Here is a 21,080-nt window from a genome sequence, read left to right on the forward strand (position 1 = left end):
GAGAGACAAAGAGTGAGGAAAATAGAGACAGAGAGAAATAGGCATCGGGGATCGGATCGGATCGGATCGTTCGAATCTTGATTAACAGACTCGAACGAACACAAGCCGATTCGATCGATTTGTTCGAAGCTTTTGATCGAACAAACCCTTTGTTCGTGTTCGATCGAAAGTTTCGAACGAACAAATTGGGTTGTTCGTGTTCGATTGCCATTTGTTCGACCTGGTTTGAACAATTTTGAACAAATGGCCATCGGCACCACCGACACTCTCTGGCCGGCGCAGGCGGCCGCTGGCCTGCGCTGGCGGCCGCTTGCCGGCGCTGGCGGCCTCTGGCCTGCGCAGGTGGATGCTGGCCAGCGCTGGCGGCCGCTGGCCGGGGCTGGCGGCTTCTGGCCGGCGCTAGCGGCCGCTGGCCAGCGCTAGCGGCGGCTGGATGGTCGCTGGCTGGCGCTAGGCGGCCGCTGGCGCCGCCGGATTCGAACATTCGATTCGATCCGATTCGAACAACGTGTTCGAATCGGATCTTATTCGAACATTTGATCCGAACAGCCACCTTGTTTGAACAATCCGATCCGAACAGATGCTCAGATCGGGTTCGGATCGGATTGAACGGGGCAGATCGGTGATCGGATTCGATCGTTCGAATGCCCGATCCGATCGAACATTCGAACGATCTGTCCGAATCCCCCAAGCCTAGAGAGAAATGGTGAGGAAGAGAGAGAAAGAGTGAGGAAGAGAGAGGAAGACAGAGGGAAAGAGTGAGGAAGAGAGAGGAAGACAGAGAGACAGAGTGAGGAAGAGAGAGAGAAAGAGTGAGGAAGAGTGAGGAAGAGAGAGAAAGAGAAAGAGTGAGGAAGAGAGAGAGAGAGAAGGAGTGAGGAAGAGAGAGAGAAAGAGTGAGGAAGAGAGAGAGAGAAAGAGTGAGGAAGAGAGAGAAAGAGAGTGAGGAAGAGGGAGAAAGAGAATGAGGAAGAGAGAGATAGAGTAGAGAGAGGAGAGAGAGAGAGGAGACAGGAGAGAGAGAGGAGAGAGACTCACTTGGCGTGTCAGTCGCGCCAATTATCCAAAATTTCCCGCCCTTTTGAAGTTGGAATTCCATCGATGATATAATGTAGAGGGAGATAGATATAGATAGATAACTCGACAGATAGAGACAGAGATTGAGAGAGAGAGATGTTAGGCGCGAGGAGGCCGCCGCCGTCCTCTCTGGATGATCTCGAGCTCGAGAGATCTGTCGCAGCTTCCAAGATCCGCAAAGATCACGCATTCTCCATCTTCGGTGACCATTTCTTTCGATTATTGTCTCTTCCCTTCCGATCGAACAGCCTTTGTTGAAAAAATTACATGATTTCTATTATTTTTTAATGTTTTTTCGCACCTTAAATTCACTCTCTTCCGTTCGCGTTCTACTAAATATTTCTGATCGGAATCAGTTTTTGTGTCGCATCGATCCAGACGTTAGAGGAGTGATTTTCTTTGCATGTCGTTCCCTTGTTCACTTTCCTCATTTCTCGTGCCGACGACTGAAGGGTTAACGTTCTGGGTATTTTATACTTGCCAGTGGGATTTTAGTAACAATAGTTTTGTATTTATAACGATTATTTTTTCCTTAACTAGTTTTGCACTTACAATATGTTGATACGGGATGGATTTGTTGATTAATTGTTCCACCTATGAGCATATACCACTTCAAAAAAAATTGTATCACTTGTTGTGATTCCAAAGTGCGGGACATTTCTTCTGGGACCTTTCAACTGGTCTTTTGAGCTTCAAACATATTAATTTTTCTCCAATGGTGCTCAGTTTTTCTCCATTTCTTCTTGTTGTTCCATTTAATTCTATGTCATCTTCAACTACGCATTCAAGTATCTAGGTCTTAATCTGATTGTTTCTATTATGAGTTCAGTTTTTCCTCCAATTCTTTACTGAGTTATAATTTGACAATAAAAATTATCTGCAGAGGCTACCCTTTTGAAGCTCAGACTGGGATCACGCCGGTTGTTTGAAGAAATTGAGGAACCCAAAGAACAGCCAATAAAATCTGATGGCCGACCGACGCCAATGGATGCAGATTTGTAAGCCAAGATCAAGTAAGTTTTATTACGTTCTTGCCATGAATGCATCTTATACACTCATTTGCATCGAGTTTCTTCCTCCATTGATGCTATGAAAATTTGTAACTCTGTTTTACTTGTAATTTTCTATTTGTGGATAGCCAGGACTATGTGAGAAAGTCATGTTTAATGCAAGAAATTATACAAGAGACCAAATGATATCAGTACTATTTCTTAAATAGATGGGATGGGCTGAAGTTATAATCTACCACATGCTGATACTGTGGTCTTCATCATGGTAGCTCTCTATTTCGTTATTAAGTTACTAAGTTGATCGGTAATTTATTGTTAAAAGGAATATTGTAAGTCTAGCAGGTCAAGGCGAAGAGCTAAGGCTTTATGGCTAGTCTCTATGTTGAAAATTCACTCTATCGTGGAGTTTCCAGAATTTTACCAATTCATTTCTTGCGTTCTTCCAGAATTTAATTTAAAAAAAATTATATGGAAATTGCATCTTGCATATCCGTTAATTTCTTTTAAAAATATAAGAGTACTGTCGGACACATGATATCTTATATTTTGCCTCAGCCAGTCTCATTAAAAAGTTTGAATTACATTTTAAAGATTCAATCAGTTCTGCCTAGGGAAGGACGAGGTCTGACTGAAATTAAGTCAGACTGGACCGAACCGGACCGTCAGTCAGCCTTTTTAGGGCTGACTGGACGTTTGGTTAGGGTTTGCACGTTGAACTGGACCGAAGACCGTATCCACTCCCTCTCCCCCTCTCTCAGTCTCTCCCTTGGTCCTGTTCTCGTTCTCTCTCCCTCTCTCGCGCGCCTTCTCTCACTCTCTTACTCGCTCCCTCTCTCTCTCCTGCTCGTTCTCTCCCTCTCTCTCTGTCACCCTCTCTCCTGCTCGCTCTCTCTCACCCTCCACCTCTCTGAATAACGTTGATTAACATCACCTTATCCGTGTTGTTTCAGAACCTTTCTTTTCTTTCTTTAATCCTATCCTCTTCTGAATTTTCATCTTCATTATCTGCCGCATATTCTCACCGTCTACCTCGCTCTCCCTCTTGTTCTCTCTCTCTACCTCTCTTATCACCCTCTACCATGCTCTCCCTCTCTCCTCTCTCTCTCTCGCCCTCTGTCCTGCTCTCCCTCTCCTCCTCTCGTTCTCTCGCCCTCTCTCACTCTGTTCTTCTCTTACTCTCTCCCTCTCTCCCTCACCCTCTATCCCCCTCTCACTCTCTCTCACCCTCTCTTGATCTCGTTCTCTCTCTCTCTCTCTCTTTCCCTCTGTCCCTCTCTCTCACCATCTCTCCATATTGTTCTCCTCTCTCTCTATCCCTCTGTCCCTCTGTCCCTCTCTCTCACTATCTCTCCATATTGCTCTCTCTCTCTCTCCTGCTGTCCCTCTCTCCCTCTCTCTCACTCTCTCCTCTCCCTCTTGTTGTCTCCACTCTCTCGCCCTCTCTCCCTTTCTCACTCGCCTCTCTCCCTCTCATACTCTCCTCTCTCTTACCCCCTGTCCTGCTTCACTCTCCAGCTCTCACCCTCCTTTCTCCCTCTCATACTCTCCTCTCTCATTCCCCCTTTCATGCTCTCACTCTCCTGCTAACTCCTCTCTTTCTCTCTCTCCCTCTCTCCTGCTCTCATTCTCCTCTCTCTCTCTCTCTCTTGTTACCAAACACTACTTCTGAACTCGAGGTGAAATTCACATGGATCTAGTTTGATGCAATGAGTAGACCAAGTCAACCTGACATTGACTTTCACACTGACTAGTCAACATGACTGATCAGGACCGGACCGAGACCAGACCATGACCGAGACTGGACCAAAATTCAGCTCTAGGTTTAGGTTATTTGCAAAACCGGACTGCGACCTGACCGCAGCCTTCTGTAGTTCTGACATGATGTTTAACCATTTAAAAAACATTTTGATTACTAATCTTTTATTTCTCAAACGTATTCAATCCCTAAATACAAGCTTTACAAATTTAAACAAGAGTAGAGATGGTCGTGATGTGGGGTATGATTCAGGGAACGATTTTTAAAAAACACCAAGTGTTCAAAATTTTTGACTGATCCACTGCACCTTGAGGAAATGATTTTTATTAGTAATTACTTTCTATCAAAAACTGTATAATCTTGTGGAGACACTCTGTTCATATAGTATATTTTCTACTAATCAGTTTCCTTTAAATCTTGATATTTCTTCGCATGAAAAACTGTGCGTCACATAAAAGAGCATCCCTATACTAGATAGGTTCGTAAAATACATAATTTATTTATATCATATAGCAAATGGCTTGTTCATATAGTACCATCACTTTTGTTGTTTATATAGATTTGTTAATATCCAATTGTTCTTTTTGTTAATAGAGCAAAATGTTTGGAGAGACTAATGTTTGAGGAGGAATCTTATTATATTTTGGAATTTGGAGGCTCCTCCGAGATAGAGGCCTTCGAAATTATAGCTAATATTGATGGTATAAAGATGTGGATTAGAGTGGTCTCTGGGACATTGGAAATGTTGTGAATATTGAAATAAATTTACAAGTTTGAGAAATGGAGGTTGGATGATTCATGTGACAGCTCCAGATGAAACTGAAAGTTCTGTCAATTGAAATCAGATGATACATAACTTTTATTTGATTTATCATAAACTGGAAACCAAAATTCAGAAATTATGATTGAAACTGAATGAAATAAAGATAGGATTAACTCACTGTTGAGACAAAGCTAAGAACAAATATACTGTGTCAAAGTAGAAATGTTTGATTGAAATAATCTTTTGACGCAAATTTATAAGGAATGTTTATTATGAAATAAAAACTTAGCTACATTGGGATCAAACTCAAAAATAATGATACACTCAGTCAAATGACTTACCATGGCACAAAAATATGTAAGCAGAAAGCACCCACAATATTTGATTAGACTTATACAGTCAAGTTGCACTATTCTTATTTCACCATTAACCCTGCATGGGGGGAATTATGAATATGTATGATTCTCAATTCTATCTCTGCTATTGACTATTACAATTATGTAATTTCTCTTGCCAACAGCACAAGATCTATAGTTGGAGCATTGAATAATTTTATGCATTGAGTACTTGACCTCACTACCGTACTGAGTGCCTTGGACTTTCATCCAATCATTTTCAAAAATTATTTCAAGACCATGATTCTAATATATAATATATTAGGCCATTAGAATAAACTTATAAAAAAGATTCATTAATTTTAGGACAATTCTAATTTGACCTTATCCTCAGGAAACATGGTGGCCTTGTAAAATGGATTTAAAGATCTAATAAACTCAGTTTTGAGTATTTTTTCATTTGTTAGCTCCAGAGGAATTAATAAAAATATTATATTATCAACCTTACTAAACATTTAGTTGAAGTCATATGAATAATGTGTTGATAATTAACTTGATCTGGATTTTACGTTTCTGACTATGAACAAGAGGAACTAATGTTTTGTTTGTTGGTGCATTTAGATGAAAAGGCTGAAGAAAAGGAGAGATTGGACTAAATGGAAGACTCTTTATGGATGATTTTTATCCTCAAATAAGGTCTGCTGTAACCTATTGAATGATTTATATCTGCCTTAATGACACAATCTAAGATTTAGTGAATCTCTTGCTAGATATTCATTGTTATAATGTGAATTATAAGATTTTTACCTAAGTTGATCATAAAATATTATCACAAAGAACAATAGGTGTACACGCTTAAAGTTGATAATGTGAATTATAAGGTATTCATTCGTAAAGTATGGTTGGTCACAACAAGCTAGGTAGGTTCTCAACTTTGAATCTTGATAAACTAATATTTTTGTGTTTTTAGAAAATTAAGAATTTCCAATGAATTTTATGTCCCACTTGATTCTCTCTAATTTGTATCCTACAAACTCTTAATAACAATAGTTGAAAATTGTTAACTATTTATTCTTGGCGTACAAACAATACATATTTCACAAATTTTTTTTTATCAGAGTTCTTTCTTATCATAAAATCTGAAATCTAATATATTAATGAATTTTAATATAAAATCACATTTAACAAATTATTTCAATTATTTATATTTTTATCATTTTAGTGGAATTTTCATTTTTATGCACTAAATAATTAATGTATTTCTTACACTAAGTAATTTAATTAATTAGATTGAAGAATGTCAAACCTATATGGTCAAAAAAATTTACTTGAACTGTTATCTTACATATGTTTTAATGTATTTACCTAGGGATAAAGAAAAACAAAGAAAAATATGGCTAATTTCATTGATTCTTGCATAGGGTGCACCTACGGCCAAACTTAGTTAATGCCAAACATTAAAAAGCTAGGGACCACATATGACACATCCACATCTCCCAACCTTTTGGGTTCTAGGGTCGTAATCTGTATGAAAACTGAGAACAGTTCACATCAGATGACTTAAAAAAAATCATAACATCATTAAACTCGTGAATTGAATCACATGGGCACAAATCTAGTTTGTGATTCAATCGATCCTTCAATGACTTGTGGGGAGCTGCTCATGTGTGCATCCTCTAGAAGTATCCACGTGATCCTACACACGTCCAATCTCATCCTTTACCTTGATGAGCTCCGATAACCCTCCATCCTCATCGTTATTTTGTCTTGATCGCATCATGAAAGTAGAGGAGCTATGGGGAGAAGGGAGAAGAAGGAGACGACCCCTAAATAACTCTGACATGAGTGAATTACATTTGGGGCCTTTCCTTATTTATACTATGTAGGTATTTTTCATAAAACCCCTCAAACTTTAAGTATATGTTCGATGTCGAAAGACATTTTGCATGTGACCCTCTAGGCCCATATATCAATCTAGTTAACAAATCCAACTGCCCAACAACCCTTATTGGCCATCCAAATTCATTCACAATATCATCTTATAAATAAATTAAGGATATATTTATTTAAACCAAATGATAGTTTGAGTCTCTAGCTGGTGGGGTTCCAAGCGACACTTCTTATTTTATAAGATACAAAGGAGTGTGTATGGACTCACTCATGGAACTTGTACATATAGTCCATGATCCACGTGACACTCCAAGGATGGCTTAGGATATGGGAAGCTGTCAAAGGCTAGTTGATCATTTGAGTTAGAACTAATGCGTACAAAAGTTGTCAAAAAACTCTTCTCTCATATTTCACTACCTTGAGGTTCCTCCACATAACTGAGGGCAAACAAACCCTTATTGACCACTCAATTGGCTTCCTGATCGGGGCCATCTAGCTACAAACACTGGTCTCATCCAGTTTGATGATCATGAACTAAAGTGAAAGAATCGACTTTCACATATTCAGCCTAGTCAACGGGCCCACGGAGGTTGACGTTATCTTCCTCGTGCTTTTATGGGTTCTTTTTAGCTTTTAAGACCGGGTATGTGGGCCTATGTGTTTGCATGTATGGGCCTCTTTTCCATATAGAGGATCCCTAGGACCCGTTTAGTGGGCCTCATTCCCCTTCCCTTGGAGGGAGGCCCATATTACACCTTTATGTAAGGGGGATGAGGTACCCCTTACTAGGTAGAAAAGAAATGATGGAAAAATACTTTTTTTCCTTTATTTTTGTATCATCATTTTTATCATTAGGCATACTTATAATTGTACCACTGCAAATTTGGGCCTCCCCTTGGGAAACCCTAATATGCTGCCACAAGTGTCGTTTTCGTTGCCTGTGCCCCACACCGCCACATCACTCCACGCACGGTGCCCTGCGCTCACACCCTATAGAACACCCCCACACCACTTACACTGTAGACCATCGCAGCTCCTTCCATGTTGTGGAAACCCACTCCATTGTGCAAGCCCACACAACTACGTGAGCCCACGTCACCTCACGAACCCTCACCGCAATGTGCCCTACCCAGCGGACCACCGTAGCGCCTTCCCACACCGTGGTCACCCATGCTGTAGGTGTTGCATACTGCCCTCAACGTCGTCATGCGTTGTCCCACCACCTGGTCAGTGATGTCCGTGTCGCCATTGGAACTATCTACTGTTCCATCACCCATGCTGTTGTGGCTGTCCTGCCCACGCCATTTTGCCGTTGGCATCATCATCTTAGTCTATATCCAGCTGCCACATGATCCATTGTCCATATCACGACTAATGCCGATGCCCCGCAACCGCTTGCTGTGACCCATGCCAACATCCGCGCCATCGCCTCTTGCTTTGCTCACGGCCCCCGCACTGTTGCTTCATGACATCCACCTCACTTATAGGTTGCCTGTCAGCTCCCATTATCGCTGCCGAAAACAACCAGGTCACAACTAATCTGTTATGCTTGCACCTCTCCCTTTTTACGGGTTCATTATTTCTTTTAGTGCCTCCAAACTTGTCTCCACTGCTAGGGTTAGGATGGAGTTAGATCGGATTTTTTTCTTGAGGGATAGGGTTTGGACGCACCTATCGAGGGTGTGACACCAATGGTAGTAGCCATGCTCGCACCGTCATTCTTCAACTCGACATTTGGGTCATTGGGAGCCTAGTGGCATACCAAGGACCCCTTAATGTGATTTTATTGGTCGCATGTGTCTTTCAATGCTGAGCCTATACTTCTTGTTGAATGTTAATGTCTCATTATAATTGGTGCTCAATTGAATTTCATTCACCCAATTGACGCTCGAACTGACATTCGATCCCGTCTTGTCACTCAGTATCACTTCCTGAACTTCTTTATGCACATAACTAAGACTGTTTTGAGTTCCATTATTAAGAATCCGTAGGTTACTTTGAAAGCGAAACCATCTATCCAAAATACTTCTTTAGTGTCTTGAGTTTAAGTACCACTTACATAAACATTATAGGGGTGGCCGGGTGATGGAAATATATGTGGTTGGCAAGCCAATCACACATTCTGCATCTAGTTCCATGTTCATTAATAAAAAAAATTAATTATAGTGCATGTGTGATGCTTATAATGAATTCCATGATTACATGATCGTCCTTAATGAATTATGATGAGATCAAACTAGTCTTTAAGCATGTGTTCTAAACATTCCTATTTGAAGGATACACCAGAAGGAAATTAAAATATCTGAATGTAATAACACTATCTAGCCTCACTCTTATGATGAGTATGGTTGTTCCCATTGCCATTAGTATGGAGACACTAAGAAAATATTGAGATTTTTCTGTTGGCAGACCGCTGGCATGGATTCAAATTTTGTTCTTTGGGCTTGATAATTTTCTAGGCCTTTTTTCTATTGTGTTTCCTTCAAAATTGTAACTTCCAATGTATTGACACTTGCAATTGGCCAAACTTTAAGATCTATATTCTGGTATAAATATTTTAAATCCATAAAATTATGTTATTCATCTAAAAAACCATAAATAATATAGTTATGAAGCAAACTGCAACAAATTTTTGGCTTTTCATTTGGAATCTTGCCATGCAGATCTGCATTTCCTTTTCAAGATCCTTAACGTTACACAGTTTTGTATGTGCATTTTATCCTAATTTTTTTTCCATAATGTTTCCTCAAAAAATATTTTCTTATTTGGGTTACATTTAATGCATTCGGAATCCTAGTATAAAAACGTGAAATAGTATGAATAAATAGTCCCCATAAATTCTCCTATGAATATATAGGTCAAATGATTATTTTTTAACCTTTCATTTCAACTTAGTTCATACAACCTAAGCTAGTAAAATTAAATCATTTTCTTAAAAACAAATAAGCCTGATTGGGACGGGATTTTATTATTCTTAAATCATAAAGGATGATTTATTATATTTTATCACTCATGTGATGATATGAGAAAAATAGCTATAAATTATTTTCCATCAATATTATTCAGTCTCAACATTTACCTTTGTATTGTAATTATATTTAGTTTGCATTTACATTCTTTTACCTTAGGATTACTTTCCAGTAATCCTAAATCCAAATACACATAAAAATTACTTACGGTATTTAGAAAGTAATTAATTCCCCACGATTATTGTAGTAGAGTCTACACCAAAAGAGCATATTGGTGGGGAAAATTCATAAACAAAAAGATAAGTAGATCGTGTTTCCCAAATTATGACTTTTCTGAAATGTCATTTTTTTAAGACAAATCCATGGTTTCATGAATATGATTTTAGTTTCGTTTTAAATATCAAAATAATAAATTGGAATTATGGAGCTTTCTAACTACAAGAGATGGTATTCATACATCCGTGTAGAGCAAAACGAATCAAACAAGTTTTTGTTTTTAAAATCTTCAGATTTAGATGGATGAAAAATGTCGTAAATGTATGATCTCTATCTTCAGTATTAGTATAATTGGATGTGTGATAATTTGGGCAGAAGGTACTTTTATCTTCACCAGAGTGCCATTATTGCCAAACTATCTGACGTAGGACAACTAAGGAATGGATGACTGGAGTACGGGGAAGGTTACGGATGGATGGACGATGGTGGTTGAGTTGGATACAGGAGGGATAAAACAGCCCACAGAAATACACTCGGTTGGATTCGGACTTTAAAACCGATGAAAAACTGGTGGTGCAGCTCCGACCCTTGTCAAGGGCGGGAGTACTGTCTTCACCCACCGCGACGATGCCTAAGCACCAAAATCAATACCCGAATTCGCGTCGCAAAGGAGACTCTCAAAAGAAAGGGAGAAAGTGGGGAAATCCAAACCAAATCTAGTTCTGTCGGTGGTGGAAACTTCTCGAGGAATTACTGGACGGAGAACACTTCGACACCAAAGAGTTCATGCGTACCTCGGCATCGTAGTGCGTGAAGAGGATGCGGGAAATTCTGACCGAGGCAAGGCTGGGTGATTCCGGGCGTTGTGCAGTCCACTGGATGAAAAGACTGGGCGTTCTGGGCGTTGTACGGCCCTGGCAGAGAGAGTGAGGCGGACGAATGGGCGTGGACGAGGCAGGCGCTGGCACCAATCCAGGGCGATGAGAGACGGCTACCGTGGGCGCCCGTAGAGGCAGTTTCGGGTGGCCGGGGTGGCACATTGGGCGGCCAAGGGCGAGTTGTCCTCGGCAGTCTGGGGTGGTTGCCTTGGGTGACCTTGGGTCGTCAGCCCTGGGTAGCCTGGGCGGCGGCCTTGGGCGGCAGCCCTGGGTGGCGTGGGGAGGCTGCCTTGGGCGGCTGCCCTGGCCGGCCTGAGCGGCGGCCTTGGGCGGGCTGCCCTGGGCGGCCTGGGGCGGCGGCGGGTTGCCTTGGGCGGCAGCCCTGGGCGGCCTGGGGCGGCTGTCTTGGGCGGCAGCCCGGGGTGGCCTGAGTGGCGATCTTGGGCGGCCTTGGGCAGACTGCCCTGGGCGGTAGAGAGAGAGAGAGAGAGAGAGAGAGAGAGAGAGAGAGAGAGAGAGAGAGAGAGAGAGAGAGAGAGAGAGAGAGAGAGAGAGAGAGAGAGAGAGAGAGAGAGAGAGGGAGAGAGAGGGAGAGGGCGAGAGAGAGAGAGAGAGAGAGAGAGAGAGAGAGAGAGAGAGAGAGAGAGAGAGAGAGAGAGAGAGAGGGGGAGAGAGAGAGAGAGAGAGAGAGAGAGAGAGAGAGAGAGAGAGAGAGAGAGAGAGAGAGAGAGAGAGAGAGAGAGAGAGCAGATGGACGAGGGATGGAAGGCCGACATCGTGAGGCGGCGGCGGTGGCGGCGGCGGCGACGACGGCTAGGGTTAGGAGGGATAGGGGAGGCAGGGCAGTTCTTCCAAGAAGAGTTAAACAAAACTCAATTCTTGAAATTATGACTGCCTAACTGTTTCTTGAAACAATGGCCTATACATATAGGCCTTGGAGGAAAGAGAAAATACAACTTAAAGATGAGAAATTAAAGACGAGAAATTAAAGACGAGACGTGCTTCATGTCACGCCAAGGGGCAGTTGTTGATCTGCCGTTGGCGACGTGTCATGATGCGCGAAGGAACGTGCATGCGTGGAGATGTGCGTAGCGGAGACAGTTGCGGCATGTCCGTAGCGGGAGTGATGACGTCGGTTGACTGTGGCGGCGTATCCGTGGCGGAGACGTTGACTTCGGTTGACCGTGGTGACGCGTCTGATGGTGATGTGTTGGCGTCCTCGCCATCACTATCTCTTATCATATTCCATTCGATTCATAACAATGTATATTTGACCATCATATATGGGGCCGCACATTCCCTCAGAGACCAGAAATAATTTCCACAATATCGTTGGTAATTCTTGCAAGATTTTTCTCTGAACTCAAAATAAGATGGATAAAATGATTCAATGACCAACAATGATAAGTGACCAAGAGATATCATACGAAACATATATCTTAGGCTGAATGATATGATAATTATCAAATAGCATCGTCCCCGAATAAGTCTTCAGTGATTCATAATGAAGAATAAAACACATTAACATTTTAAGAGAGAAAAAACTTGACCATAGGCCGCGGAAAATCATATCACCTGGGTTCAGAGACCATGGCTCGGAGAAAGAATACCTTCAATGAACAACAACCGACAGAAATTGAGGCTAGTTCAGTTGTCAAACAGAACATGAAGATAAAAATACAGATTCAGAACTTGGAGACAAAAATGGGCAAGATTGTACTCGTAACATAGTACTTTCTCTATTGTCAAGGAGTGCATACAGATGAATTTATAGGGGTAGACGTGAGTGTGTATAGACAAGGGGATCAGAGAATGCCAAGTGACCTCCATTTAGGATTCACAATTGCGTGGCATTGCTGCATACCGTATAATAATATGACTATCATCGTGTATTTGGGCGGCGATGCCACCTTTCTAAATAATGATAACATTACGCTGGTGAGTGGTGGCCCCGCCTTGATGACACCACCTGGTCTACCTTCCGAACCTCCAATGACAGCTATTTAATGTGAAGAGTGAAGGATGTCTACTGAACGAGGAGGATAGAGTGAGTGCAAGCAAAACAGACGGTACTACAACGGCTGGCGAGTGGAGAAAGTACATGATAGATATTCTACATGATAGATACTGTACGCAGACATTTTAACTTGTAATTGCAATGACTGAAAATATGTGTGTTAGCTCGCATGTATCATTCTTCAGAATGATCTTCATTTCTTCTTCCATGGCGGCTTGCCAGCATGTATCTTTAACGGCTTCATCATAGTTTGCAGGCTCTTCTCTGACCAAAAAACAGTCTTCAACTTCTTCTGTTACTGGCGATGTTCTTTCATAAATTTCTTGAAGATTTCTCATCCCCCTTGGAGCTTCTGAGATGGAACTTCCAGTCTGCTGACTTGACTCGCTTTGAGCATTGTCTTCTACAAATGATTCAGCAGAACTGTGTGCATCTTCAAGTAACTCAATATCAATCAAATCTCTAGGTGAACTCTGAAGTCGAAATTCACCATTTTTGCTGGAATCTTCATCGTTATTCCACTTCCAAGCGTTTTCTTCTTCAAATATGGTATCCCTGCTTTCCAAAACCTTTGAAGACACAAGATCATAACACCTGTAGGCTTTGCTCCCAGTCTCATTGCCAATGAAGATAGTTGGTTTACTTCAATCATCAAATTTCTTCCAAGTGTCCACCAGTATTCTTGACATAGGCAATCGATCCAAACACCCTTAGGTGGGCGATATTGGGTTTCTTCCCCATCCACTTCTCGTAAGGTGTCATTCCTTCTAAGCTTTTTGTTGAAGACCGATTCAGCACATAGACACACGTGGTGACAGCTTCAGCCCATAATTCAAGAGGAAGCTTCTTTTCTTTGAGCATGCTGCGAACCAAGGACATAATAGTCCTATTTCTCCTTTCTACTACTTTGTTGTGCTGAGGCGTATACGATGTAGTGAGCTGCCTCTTGATTCCTTATGCATGACAAAAGGATTTGAACTCTTCTGACAGAAATTCCCCACCTCTGTCTATCCTCAAACATTTGATCTTGGTATCTTTCTCATTTTCTGCCAGCGCTTTAAACTTCTTAAAAGCTCCAAACGCATCTGACTTATTCTTCAACATGGAAACCCATATTAACTTCGAGAAATCGTCAACAACTAGGAAGAAATACCTGTTTCCTCCTAATGAAACTGGAGATATTGGGCCACATATGTCTGCATAAACCAGCTCCAATGGATTCTGAGATATTTTATCTCTAGAATTTGGGAATAGTTTTCGAACTTGCTTCCCAATGATACAGCTTTTGCAGCACTCTTCTGGAATGCTGATAGCTGGTAGTCCACATACCCTCTTCTCTTTCGACATAGTGTGCAAAGTATGGTAGCTTTGGTGACAGAATCTTTGATGCCACAGAAAATCTCTTCTTTCTGCCTCAGAAAGTAAACAGGTTTCTAAAATTCTCAAATTAATGAGATAGAGTTTCCTGCTGTTTTGCTTACTTTGGCCAAAAGTGCTCCTGAGGTGTCGTAGACATGAAGAGTGCCATTCTTCAAGCTGACTTGATATCCCTTGTCATCAAATACTGCAAGGCTGAGTATGTGAACTTTCAAGTTAGGCGTGTATAACACCTTATCCAGGCTAATAATATTTCCATTAGAACACTCCACATCAATTGTACCTTTCCCTTCATACTGAATTACTGACACATCTACAAAATGAACTGTACCTGTCTTGGTACTATCCAGGTAATTAAAAAGTTTCTTATTACCTGTCATGTGTGAGGTTGCTCCTGTGTTGAGATACCACAGGTTTGAAGACAACACATCTCCATGAAGCCCTTGTAGGAGAATGTCCTCAGTTTCATCAGAGAATGCCATCAGCAGAGCAGATTCTTTTTTGCCTTCTGCTGCAACTAAATTGACCTTCTCTTCCTTCTTCTTATCTGTACGACATTCACTTTTGAAGTGCCCATATTTTTGACATTTAAAACATTTTACCTTTGACTTGTCAAAAATTCTTTTGTCTTTATCTTCATGAGATTCTGAGTTGCTTCTTCCACGTCCTCTTCCAGAGTTCCTTCCTTTGCCTCTGCCACGACCTGAACTGGAACAACTTTGACCAAGATTGTCTTTCTTGGTCTTCTCCAATTCTTTGGTCAAGAGTGCTTGCTCTTGTTCTCTAGCTTCTCGTTCATTCAGCCTTAGCTCATGAACTTTCAGAGAACCAATCACTTCTTCCACTGTCATAGTGCTTAAATCACCAAACTGCTCAAGAGAGAGAGTCAAGGCGTCGTACCTTGACAGTGTAGCTCTGAGAGGTTTACCCACAACTTCTCTTTCAGGTAGCCTTTCTCCAAGACTCCTTAGCTCTCCCACCACTTTAGTGGACCTGTGAGAAATCTGCTACGCTTTCATCTTTCTTCATTGAAAGATTCTCAAACTCTCTTCTCAAGCCTTGCACCATGGACTGTATGACTCTTTCAACTTCAAGATTTGAAGTATTCAGAATCTCCCAATTCTCTTTTGCCGACTTCTTGGTGTCCAACTGATCCATGACATCTACAAGAATGGCTGAGAGAATTGTAGACATGGCTAGGCGATCTTTCTTCCTGTTCGTCTCCTCGCCGGAAACCACATCCCAAAGTCCATTTGCTTCAAGATGAACCTCCATTCTCATTGCCCATTGCCTGTAATTCGTCTTGGAAAATAATAGAGATGGAAATTGACTTGTAGGAAGAATTCTTGGTACCTCAGCTTCAGCTGCGCCTTGCTTGTCACCTGCTGTTGATGTCTCTCCTCTCCTCGACATGATGCAACACGTACGGCAGGGATCGACGGCGCGCGTTGCAACACAGGGAGGGAAACAGACAACGAGTATGATTTGATGCCTTACGTAATGATGCAACGTTTATGAGAAAACAGCGAGAAGTACAACGGAACAGCTGAGATACGGCGAGCGCCCTGGAAGAGTTCCCGTATGAACCACGTACGTTCCGACTCCCAATAACCCGATAGATCAATCGAAGGGCGCCGCAGGAGCGGGTATCCTCGATCCAACTATCTACTCCGGAAGTAAGGTGACGGGTAGGAAAACGGGGGGCGGGGGGAATAACTACCCACAACCCAATGTAAGAGGATGGCAAGGGGCGGGGTCCGAAGGGTGAGCACGTGAGAGAATATAGCAAGAAATAATAATACGCAGGGAAGGGGTAGCATCGTGACCTGAGGACTGAGTCCGGTAGTCGCGGTGGTCAAAGCCGTGTCTTAATTGGCGTAGCGGTCCGATGCGGCGAGCGGCGTCGACGATGGTGGGCAGGGTTGGCAAGGACGACGGCAGTGGAAGACTGTGAACAGCGTCGACGACGGGCGGCGCGGCATCGATGGTGGCGGGCGGCGCGACAATGGCACTAGCAAGCGGCGTGATCGCGCCGGCAAACGTGTGAGAGCGGCGCGACAGCGGCGCTGGCGAGAGGTGTGGTCGCGGCGGCGGCGCTGGCAGTAGTGGCCTGAGGCGAATAGCCACGACCGCAACTGTGGGGCAGCGGCGACGCGGGCGGAGGCGGCCAGAGGCGGGTGACCACGACGGTAGCCGTGAACGGGCTGCGTCTGTGGCGCGCAGGGATGGCGACGACCGGAGATACGGTGGCCGGAGGAGCCGTCGGCAGCCGGGGCGGCGGCCAGAGGTGGCGGCGACGACTGGGGTGGCGGCGATTGGAGATGGCGTCGGCCGGACGCGGCTTTGACGGCTGGGGAAGCAGCGGCCGGAGGCAGCGTCGGCAGCGGCGGGTCGTCGGCGAACCCTAGCTCGTTCTCAGGTCACAAAAGACAGGATTACCCCTGTCCACGGCCACTAATTATCAAGGACTGCCCTTACTTAAAACCGAGTTGACTCGGTGCCGACTGAGTCGGAACGACCGAGTCGTAACTCGGTCGCGACTCGGGTCGAGCCGAGGCGATTCAGAGCGCCAACTCATATCGGCGTGCGAGTCGTCGCCTTCTGCCCTGGCGACGGCCTTTGGCGGCGACGGTCCTGTCGCTCTGGCGGTTTTCGGGGCGGCGGGCGACGTTCGGGCGACCACAAGGGCGAGGGACGCCTACGGTTCCGGGGCGGGCACCTGGCGGGTGTCCAAGCGTCGGCCGCGGCGGGCGCTTGGCCAAGGGGCGTCGGTGGTGGTGAGACAAAGGCGTAGTCCGGCGCTAGCAACTCGTCCGGTTGTTCAAGGGGCTGGCGGGACAGCAAGGCGGCGGCGCTCCCTCTTCACCCTCCCTTCAGCGATCCAAACCTTCTCTTGGGGGAGGATTCTCCCCCAACGATCTACAACCAGTTCACGACCAACGTCAGACAACAATACTCTTTTCTTCAACAAAACAACATCTGTTTCTATTCGGTAGTCTCTTCTCTTTATAGAGGGGAGAGAAAGGGGAGGGTTACCCTAAGGATTGTAATTCAAGGGGAAGTTGTGGCCCAAAGAAAAGGCCAATCCCCCAAAACAGGTCTGAGAAATACCAGGAGGGGCCCAAAAGTGACGGGGCCCTCCCAAGACACACACACACACACACACACGTCTAGGGGGAATTAAAATGCATAAAAGAAAGAACTCGCCGGGGGAACCGCGTCAGGCTGTATACTTAAATGCAGGGTCCTTCTCATCGGCCCGGGCTTCGCGGTGTGGTCGCTGGCGTGTTGATGCAGGTTGGCCTTGTGCTTCGGCTTGTGGATGGTCCCCCATCACGGCATCTTCACGGGTCCTTGGAATCAGAACTGCTGTGACACCACTTGTTAGCTCGCATGTATCATTCTTCAGGAGTTTTACTCGACTCTATCACGAAGAATCGACATTTGGATGCCACATCAGCAAAGCGGGACCCGAAAGAGTGGAGTCAGCAACACATGGACCAATAGGGACTTTAACAAAAGATTAGCTAGAAAAACTGAACACGTACCCCATATACTCGTTAGAGAAATAGATGTAGGATTCAATATAAGTTTAAACATAATATAGGATGAAATATATATAGGAATACATATAGATAGGATTCATATAGTTAGGTGCAACATTTAAACGTCAAGATCCAACGACCACCATTTGTTATAAACTAGCCGTTATATCCTGTTATAACGGCTACGATTATAACAAACTAATTATAGTAGTTATAGCTATACGCAATATAAATACTAACCAACATCTATGTAATTAATTTGCGGAATATAACACGATCGCTAAACTTGTTCTTGCTCTCGTGTCTTCTTCTTTCTCTCACTCCCTCTCTCTCTCTTCAAATCTTCTTCTTCTTCCGAACTGTTCAAGAACATGGATCGTCTCAGCAGTTGGCTCAGAGTTTCCTTTCATCATCATCTTCATTATCATCATCAATCTTCCTCGCATAATCCTCTCCCTCTCTGTCTCTCTCTCGGTCTCTCTCTCGGTTTCACTCACTATCTCTCTCTCTCTCTCGGTCTCACTCTCTCTCAGTCTCACTCTCTCTCTCCCCGTCTCTCTCTCGGTCTCACTTTTTCTCTCCCAGTCTCTCTCTCTCTCACTCTCTCTCGCTGTCTCTCTCTCTCTTCCCTCACTCACGCTCTCTCTCACTCTCTCGCTGTCTCTCTCTCTCTTCCCAGTCTCACTCTCTCGCTCTCTCTCTCTCTCTTCCCAGTCTCACTCTCTCGCTCTCTCTCTCTCTCTTCCCAGTCTCACTCTCTCGCTCTCTCTCTCTCTCTTCCCAGTCTCACTCTCTCGCTCTCACTCTCTCTCTGTCTCTCTCTGTCTCTCTGTCTCACACTCTCGCTGTCTCTCTCTCTCTCTCTCCCCGGTCTCTCGCTGTCTCTCTCCCCTCCCTCTTTTGACTTGAGAGTTACTGCTCTCTCTACCATTTCTCAGTTCTCACAATCCTGCTCTCTCTACCGTTTCTCAGTTCTCACAATCCTGTTCTCTCTACCGTTTCTCAGTTCTTACAATCCTGCTCTCTCTACCGTTTCTCAGTTCTCACAATCCTGCTCTCTCTACCGTTTCTAAGTTCTCACAATCTGGCTCTCTCTACCGTTTCTCAGTTCTCACAATCCTGCTCTCTCTACCGTTTCTCAGTTCTCACAATCCTGCTCTCTCTACCGTTTCTCAGTTCTCACAATCCTGCTCTCTCCAATTGAGAAAGTGAATCCCCAGCCATTATTTCTGGCCCTGAACCCTCTCCTGTACGATTAAAAAAAAATGCACATTCTCTCTCTTCGTACCACGGCAAAACTAAGGAGACAGGCCTCCCTCGCGATTGAGTTTTCTTATGGATTTCTCGGTGATCAGACTTGTGAATCACTTAAAGGAAATCATTACTTTCTCGGATAGGTTTCTTGCGATTCAGGACCCTCTTCATATTGTAGTCTTTGGCTGTCACTATTTTTTAACGAAATCCTGAAGGAGTTAAACCATGAGGAGAACCTCTCCTCTCAAGATAGTCCTGGAAAGGTAAAACTGACGACTTCACAGGGTCGACGAAGTGAAGAAAAGACTGAAAATTCATTTAAATTTCTTTGAACCTGTTTCGTGATCTTTTATGCAGGAATTCTGAAGTTTAGAACAAAATAATGGTCAAAGGTACTCCTCACTAGGAAATATATCGCTGATTTATTTCTTATTGTTTCTGGGTTGTATTTGACTTCCTCGTTCATTTTCTGCGTGCCTGATTTCCATTCTAGATATCTACACTGACCAGCAGTTTGAAAAATATTGATAAAAGAAAAAAGACAGTGCGGGAAAGCGTAAACAAATGATTGGCCAGACATGAGGCTGGGTTTGTCTGTATTGTGGCCTTCGCTGGCCGTACTCTGTGGACTAGGTGCCTCTCTCATTGCATTCTAGAGCTAGTGCATTGGCCATACGCACGACTTCTGCACTGAACCATGCACGCGGAGCAAAGGAGAGAGAGGTACAAAGATAGAAACAAAAAGCAGTAACGAGATGCATAATGTTTTGAATTCGTGGATGACTGGGTGGACAAGCAATCAGCATTTTATATCACCATAAATAAATTTAAAACAGAACCGTTCGCAACACGATTTCGACACGATGGGTCCTGAGGAAAGAGTCTCAAACTCGGAAGACCCGACGACAGTCTCCAGTTAGGGGTTAATCAAGATTAGGTAGTAAAATGAATATACAATCTATACTCGTTAGAGGCTTAGACATTTAGGTCTAAATATAGGTTTAAACATAGAATAGGATTCAATATAGATGGCTAGGATTAAACATTAGTTAGGATTATAACGGTTAAGATCTATTCACATCTATACGTTAGGAACAATGGGTACACGACACTGAAAAACGGTCGTGATCGGTGCACCCATCCAGTTATAACGGCTCAGATCAGATCTGGTTTTAACGTTATGAGAAAGGGTTCACGGCACCGATCAACGGTCGTGATCGGTGCACCTATCCAGTTATAACGGCTCAGATCAGATTTGATTTTAAATGAAATATATCCGTTGTAAGTCTGTTACAACGGATATATTTACACTAAAAGGTAACTTGCCATTTCCACTACGATATACATATTATAAATATCAAACCAATGTTAATTTTCAAGCTTAAGGGAAATACAATGATCTCTGACTCTTCTTGTGTCTCTTCTATCTCCTCCTCCTTCTCCCCTCTTAATCTCTTGCTCCTCTTCGTTTGTCTTTGAAATTCAGGGTTCTCAACAATGGGCACAGTTCAAATAATGGCTTTACAGTGGACACATCTACTTAAGATTGCAGTACAAACAGTAGAAATCGACACCTCAAGGCTAATTATTGTCACTAAGCGGAGGCCATTCCGACTTTGGCTTCGGATGAGACTAACTTGGCATTCGAGGTGGCCAAGTCTTCTCAAAAGAAGGCTAGCCATCTGACAACTGACATTCGCTAACCCGCACACTTTTACAAACAGCAAGTTTTTCCTTCACTGCAGCTCAAAAAGGCCAAGCTCAAGGTGATCTTTGAAGCCCGTCGTTGCATGATGGGAGCTCCCGTGGTTGAAGAATTTGGGATTGGTGGAGAAGAGCAAATCCCAAATGGGTGGTTCTTTGGCGAAGAGGTGTTTGATGGTTCTATTCCAGACATCGTTTTGTCTTCCAAGTTGACTCTAAACGTGAAGCAGCGCCGCCTGGCTATGGAAACGTCGTGGGCTGTAGGCTGTTACCAGCTTGAGAACCTGCA

General features: G+C 43.5%; 1 long non-coding RNA gene across 1 annotated transcript; it reads left to right on the forward strand.

Annotated features, from left to right (window-relative positions):
- The first annotated feature begins 796 nt into the window (after positions 1 to 796).
- Positions 797 to 2,273, forward strand: LOC144716123 (uncharacterized). The gene is made up of 2 exons (XR_013584821.1): positions 797 to 1,279; positions 1,961 to 2,273. It is a non-coding gene; the product is annotated as an uncharacterized LOC144716123 (long non-coding RNA).
- Positions 2,274 to 21,080: the final 18,807 nt, after the last annotated feature.

Source organism: Wolffia australiana, chromosome 20 (assembly GCF_029677425.1).
Source record: "Wolffia australiana isolate 7733 chromosome 20, ASM2967742v1".
Taxonomy (NCBI): Eukaryota; Viridiplantae; Streptophyta; class Magnoliopsida; order Alismatales; family Araceae; genus Wolffia; species Wolffia australiana.